The sequence below is a fragment of the Pelodiscus sinensis genome, chromosome 6 (assembly GCF_049634645.1).
Source record: "Pelodiscus sinensis isolate JC-2024 chromosome 6, ASM4963464v1, whole genome shotgun sequence".
Lineage (NCBI taxonomy): Eukaryota > Metazoa > Chordata > Testudines > Trionychidae > Pelodiscus > Pelodiscus sinensis.
Genome location: NC_134716.1, coordinates 92,128,732 through 92,136,492, shown reverse-complemented (window position 1 = coordinate 92,136,492; position 7,761 = coordinate 92,128,732).

Here is a 7,761-nt window from a genome sequence, read left to right as displayed (position 1 = left end):
TCCAGCTGAGGCCTAATCAGCATGGAGTGGAGCTGAAGAATTACTTTTTGCATCTTGCTTACAACACTCCTGCTAATACATCGCAGAATGATGTGTGCTCTTTTTGCCAGTGTTACTTATATTTAACTTGTGATCTCCTATGATTCCCAGATCCCTTGCTTCTTCCTAAGCAGTAATTTCCCATGTTTTATGTGTGTAACTGATTGTCCCTTCCTAAGCTTTATTTGAACTTTATCCTTTGTTTTATTTTGTACTTTATTCATGCTATTTCAGTTCATTTCTTCAGTTGGTCTAGATCACTGAATTTTAATCCTACTCACTCTGGGACACGTGGTATTGGCAACGGTCAGAGGACAGAATACTAGGCTAGGTGGACCTTTGGGTCTGATCCAGTATGGCCATTCTTATGTTATGTTCTGATCCTCCAAATCATTTGCAGCCCTTCCTGTTGTATCATCTGCAAGTTTTATCTAAATCATTGATGCAGATATTCAAGAGACCAAGAATTGATCCCTGTAGGATAATATAAATTATTGTCCTTCTCTTCTGTTTTCTTTTAAACACACAAACTTGGTAGTGGTACTCTAACCTCTAGAGCTGTCAGTCCATCACTTTTCAGCTTATTAAGTGAATTTATTGTTTGTGAGTTATTTTACACTGTCCTTTTAGGTGGGGAAAAACACCATATGAATCTTAAAATCTAAGCTGCTTTCCATTGCAGGTAGTTGTGTTTGTATTTGAAAATGTCAATACAACATAACTCAAATAGTTAAAATAGTTGTCCATGTTAGTAGATGATGTTTTCCTTATATGCAGTTTCTTAGCAAAATTGAAGTTCTAACTCATCTTGATTTTCCAATAAAACTGGGGACTATACTATTAATACTGCAAGTGCCCATAAATTCAATAGCTTAGTCCAAACAAACATCTATTCTGTCTTGGGGCACAGTTTAAAATAAACAGGTTATGGCATCATGTATTGATTCATAATGTCACTGAAACACTTGAAATGTTGGCAGACATAACCAAACAACACACTGTATGACTTTGAGGTATCCTTTTCTGTACATCTGTAGCCTGTCGTATATGATATGAGAAACTTGGTAATGAATAGATGTTTAGGAGGGAGAGGAGTTGTATGACAAAGAATTGCTGGAAATGAAAATGCTGTGTCATATATATTAGTCCTTTACATTTGTCTCAACTGACCTCTCCTGGTTTATAATCTTTAGAACTTTTAATAAAAAATGTCAATGGCTAAATTATGACATCTTCAGTATTAATACATTAAAGGGAGAGAGGATACAGGGTTCATCTATTATTAAGCTGCTGGCATGGGGTGTGTAAGGGCTGGGTGTGAGTGGCCGTTACTGCCAACAGCATGAGGGACACCATAAAGGGAATAGGGAAAGTTATTTAGCCAGGAGAAGGATCATAGCATGTCCCAGGCTTACTATGAGCTCTGGGCATATTACGCATCTCTCAGCATTCCTCCCCTAAGATTTAGGGGTGTTGTGCATTTCAAAGACCTCTGGGCAGCATCATTGTATCTAATAAAGGTTAATTGTTTACTAGGCGCAATGGGAGCAAAAGAGAGTGATATGACACAGGGCATGTTTACTGAGAGAGAGAAGATCCACGAGATGGCCATGGCTCTTATGGCTCTGCTACAGGGTTAAAAATCTGGTCCCACAGTTCAGGCTCCAGTCTGAGCATCTGCACTGATGATTTTTGTAATACAAATCATCCCTTATCATAGTTCTTTTGTGCATCTTTTTCCCTGTTATTCCACTTATGATTTGCCATATCAAAGTGTTTATATTATTTCAGTAAAATGTCATAGATAACATTACACAATACAAGACTCTTGTCCGCTTTGCTTCCTAGTCTGTAGAACATGACATTGTGGGATAAGAGAAATAGAGCAAGGCACATGTTAACTTGTGAATTGACACATAATATGTCAGAGTATAATTAAGTATCACCTAGAATGTCCACTGCAAATCTCTGAAATAGAGACCAGTTCTGCTCTCAGCTATATCCATGTAATGGAGAATAAAGAAGAACACTGCAGGTATGTCTGAAGCATTGGCTATGGTCTATATTTGTCTTGTGATTTATCACAAAACATCTTGTAAATACTACAATAAAACCCAAAATTAATTAGAAGGAATGTTACCATTGTTGGCCTAATATTGCTGGCCACAAATAGGCAAAACTTTTTAAAATAAAGGGAGTTTTTCTTGTGTAAAGACTGCAGACTTGTCTATAGAAATGAAGGGGAGAAGAAGTATAAGTGAGATGGTTAGAGGATTTGCTAGGTAAGAATGCTCATGGGTGTGGAAAAATAATTCCTTTACTGCACTTAGTCCTGACAGAAATCCAGATTCCGCAAATACGCAGTACTGTTTCTCTATCTTGATAAATGACAGCACTTGGTGTACTACAACATATTCTTGTACAGGGATTGACAATTACTATAACAAGTGCTTCAATGACTTTGTACTGTTCACAAATGGGGAAGCTCTATACTCAGTCAAGAACTATTAGGCTGTTGGAGAGCGGGGTTGTCATAATCAAGAGTGCTGACCAGCACCTGGTGACTAAGGGGTAAACTCTGTCCCTAGCCAGGTATCAGGTCAGCCAATAACAATGCAGGTAAGAATTTCAAACTGGGACAAAGGAGTCTTTATCTTTCCCTCCTTTGTCTGAAAAGCAGAGCAGTTTCTTCCAGGTATTAAGGAAGATGAAAGACACTTCTCTCTCCAAGAACTGACTTCTTACAATGTGTAAGTAGGGAAAAGTTTAGCCAGTTCGTCAGGTTTTGTTGTTTTCCTGGTTTGGGAATTTGGAACTAATGTCTGAACTGGTTAAGTATTTTGTCTTTCTTTGTAACTAAGTTTTAACCCTAAGAATCTTTATCAAGTGGCTCTTCCCATCTAGCTACTTTACTATGCTTGCAACTGTAGTTTTGATTTTATTATAAAAATTTGTTTTATTTTTTTCTAATTAACTGGTGCTGGTTAATTTTTGTGACCTGGAAGGTCTGTCTGTGGGTCCCCTCTGTTTTCCCAACTCCAAACAAAATGGAGGTTGGGGCAGGGGAGATTTTTACCAGGGAGGAGGTTTTCCAAGTGATCTCTTCCCTGAATCTTTTCTTGGAATTACTTGGGTAGTGGCAGCGGATTTCCCAAAATCTGGGTATTAGGATTTTGGGGGGAAGTTTTTGTACCAAAACCTGTAGATACAAGGTTTTGGGGGCTTGTGCAGGCCCCCACTTCTGCATTTGTTGTGCCAAGGAACAGCCTTGACAAGGGTGTAGGCAGTTGTACTTAGCGGAGGACAGATGCCAGAGCCAAGGGTCAGAGCCGAAGTCAGGAATTGAAGACAAGGGTCAGAGCTGAGTCACCTGGAGTAACTCAGGAGGCAGGCAGGAGCTGTCACAGATCTGGGTAAATGCTTCGAGCACCCACTAAACTACTGCTGGATTTAAGAGCTTGCCTGCTAACTCTTCGCACAAGACAGATGGTGTAGCCACTACATACCAGCTGCACTTCCTATGATTCCTGGAGACTGGTTCTTCTGTAAGGCCCTGAGCTCTGGCATAGCCAGAGCTCAAATTCCTCTCTTCCGGTGAATGGACGGTGCTGTGAGTCCTTCTGCTGTGAAACAGTGACACAGCACATTGTCTCATGAAGATTTTATGGACGTGAGTTTGGGATGACTCCATTATTTGTGAGTAATGAAACTGCTCAGTTAAACCAAAACTAATACAACTTTTGTGCAGCACACCAGCAACATGCATATTTTAGAAATGGGTGAGAGTATGAAACATTTTTATTGGGCATATTCTTCTGCCCACAAAGCCTCATGCCATCATTACCATGACTGTAACTGTACATGAGAGAGAGAAAAGTAGAATTTGTAAAGTTTCTCCTATAATATTTTCTTTTTAATATTATAGCTTTAAGGACTCATATCTTGGAGCTTTCTGGTGCTATAAACACATGGTTTGTGTCCCACAAGAGAGTGGGTATTCTTCATTTTCTAGCCCAAATGACTTATGAAACATTAGATTGGGTTCAATACTGAATCTAGTAAGTGAGTCCTATTTTGGGTCTCAGATTAGAGTAATTTAGGGTGACAGAAAAGTGCCTTTGGGGTGGGAAAAATGAAGGGGGGAGAATAAATTATATGATTCTATTGTGTATCACATCTTTATAGTACATCTCTAATATACACTACCATGTAATAAATTGTATACATCATCTATGCTTATCTGAACTCTGCCCTCTATTCCATTTATAGACCTCTATCCTATTCCCCCGTAGTCTCCTCTTTTCTAAGATGAAAAGTGCCAATCTCCCCACCCTGTGGGTGAGTACTGAAGTCTTGAATCATGGTTTAGAAACTTCAAAATCATCCGACACTCCTGCTATTAACACATTAATAATAACATGTAACCTCTGTCTGTAATTGCACACTGCTATTTAGCTGAACATTTGTAAGGGGAATAAATTAGTAAAATGATATTTAATAACTCCCCTCCCCAGACAAAGATAGGAACATAGGCATTGCTATGCTGGACGATAACTGAGGTCCATCTAATCCCAGATTCTCTCTGAGTCGCTGGCACCAGATGTGTCCGAGGAAAGGTGTAAGAACCCCACAGCAGGCAGATACGGGACAATGTGCCTCATACACACATCTCATGCTGACCTCTAATAAGGATTGTCTTCAACCCTTAACTTCTATAAAATGTATGACTGATAATGAGAACTCTGGGTATTCTTGGTATTCATATAAGTATCTATTTTTTGAATTTTGCTGAGTTTCTTGTCTTTCTGACTTCCATGTTTTAATTTCATATTGCATGAATAACTATAAAATATTTAACTTGTACTCTGTAGCATCCACTGTTGCACAAGAGATGGGGCTAGAAGTCAAACTGAAAAAGTTAATCCTAGATTGTTTGCCAAAATCAGTCAAATGAGTGCTAATTAGCTAAGCAGTCGATGGAGCAAAAACAAGATTTCTGATGATCCTGGTGAAGCGTGTGAAGTAAATATCAGTGCATTGGTAGGCAGCAGTAGGGCACTTGTTATTGCTCCTGAGAAAGTGTTTACTGAGGGGAATGCATCAGGCAAAGTGAACAGAGGTTTTTCAAGCTAATTGTGCAGGCCAGTGCTTCAAAGCAATAACATGAAAATACATGATCGCTATCCCACAGGATATTGTGGGCATTCTCTAAACATTGCAATGTTCAGGAGAGATCTGTTAGTCATTGTGCAGTCTTATTGACAAAGACTAGACATCTGTTCAATAGAGGTCTGTGTCTGATCCAAGAGATATTGTTTATTAAGTGAGAGACTATCTACAAAATGATTACCTTTTTTCTGGTAGGGTGACGTACAATTATAAATTCATAATGGATTCTGTTGGGGTACATGGTGGGGAAGGAGAGGTTTGCTCTTTATGTATAGGAAATCTTCATTGTAGCAAACCTGGTATGAATATTGCATATTTTTGTACAGTTTTAGAACTACACGACTATTAATCTTTCCATCATAAATTCAACAAATCCACCATATTCAATAAAAAGAGCCACTTTCTTTTAATATGTTTCTGGATTCCAGCAATTATGTAGCAGTACTTGAGAGTGGATTTCAAACATGGCCATACATGGAACTGATATCAGTCCCAAACTTTGTGTGTGTGTGTGTGTGTGTGTGTGTGTGTGTGTGTGTGTGTGTGTGTAAAAATAATATAGAACCTAGGGAGCAGCCTACACTCCAGATGCTGCCACCCCCTGAAACCAGGAAAGATGCTCTCCCATCCTCTGTTCTTAGTGCCAACACACTGTTACAAACCAGGGTCAAGGAGAGTACTGTAATCTGATTTCAGAGATGTTGAAGAACCCTAGTTCCTGTTGACTTCATAAAGTCCTAATTTTGCAAAGATCCTTAGTTGGCCTTTTGTTGTACAATTTTTCACTTGAAATTAATTGCAGGTGAAAATTCTACACTTACACACCTTCATTTGATTTTTAGGTGGGGTTAGATTAGATAGCATTTGTGTCTGATGTGTCAAAGATTATATTTAAGAGTTAGACTCCAAACCAGATGGCAGCATGAGGAAAATTGATATTCCTTTTGTTCCATGCAATTCCATTTCTTTGCCTGGCTACCTAACATCTCTAATAATTTTATTTCTCCAGAGCCTTGAAGGGCTATTACATAAAATTGCCTGGAACACAATCTTATGGCCTATAAACTTTCAGCACCATAGGGAAGATGAATGTGTTTTTTTTGGCTAGAGGGATAAATGACCCAAACACTAAGACAGCAGTCTTCTCACCCCACAAGAGGATCAGAGCTTCATAAAACTGCACCTATCCCTTCTCCACCACCTTCCTTAAATCCTAGGCATTCTGTTTTGGTATCACATTCAGGTCATTGCTAAATCCTACACATCTCTCTAAATCCATCCTTTCTTTGCTATTTCTATCATCAGCACATTCATTCAGGTTTCCCTCTGCTCTACGTTGCACCCACCTCCTTTCCTTGCAGTCAAGGTGCCTTCATCAATCTAATCTTAACTACCTGCTGCTCTGATTATGTATCTCTCTAGAAACACTTGTGATTCTTCATCGCTGAAACACAGGACACTAAGGTGTCTAAATAGAAACACAGGTGCCTAATTTTAGGCACACATCCTTGGAAACATTTTGTCTGAATATTGATAGGCCATGATACAAAATTTAAATAAAGTAAACCTGCTCTGGAGTCCAGCTACTTTTCCATACTCTATTACATTCTCACTATGGTGTTTGTGCCCAGCCCACTTTGTTCTCTCTCTTCTGTTTCCTTGGCTTGCATCTCCTTTACACGGAGAAAGAAACAACTTTTGTACAGGTGCAGGCTGATTACATGCACGTTCCGTGGAGGAGGCATGCATTTTTTTTCACAATAAGAAAAATTATCTATGGGAGGTGGATTTCTGTTCTTGGGCTTGTATTCAGTGTGATAACATTATAGGAATTTGAATGATGATGGCATAAAAACAAGCATGACACAAGGTGTGCTCAGAAAGATATGGAAAATGAATGTCAGACTTGCAGCTTGTGTGGTTGCATTAATTCTAGGTTAGGAAAGGAAGATCCTGTGAACAACCAAGGAAGTGAAATAAAATGTCATCTAAAGCCAAACAGAATACACCCCAGATTAAAAAAAAATCAGTTTCAGATAACTAAGGTGTATCTTCATTATTAGGGAGGTGTGCACAGCTGAAATTTTGGAAGTGCAGTTCTCATACTTCCTCAAATTTCTTGGAAGCTTCAAGTAGAAAATTACATTAGACATGTCAGGAACTGGTTTTTTAAAAAGAAATTGTCAGAAAATGAGTAAACATATTACAATTTGTAACATGTTTGATTACTTCATTGTTTCTGTAGTAATGGTAGTAAAAACATGATATTGTGGAGGAGAATGGAGAAGAATGTAGAAACTCTACTTGCAGTGGGATAGGGGCTGGATTTAGACTCAAAGTACAAGGAGGTCAGCTATTTGTGATGAGAGAGGTATCTGAGAAGACCACAGAACACAGCTGAAACTGTTATAACAAAGTTGCACACATGAAACAGGCATTTGTCAGAAAGGATTATGGCAAGTCGTGAGAGTGTTTAGGGTCCCCAAGAATTCAATCAAGTTGGTGGGCATGATGAGAGTAAGCAGGAAGCTGACATTGTAGTTCAGGCTGGGC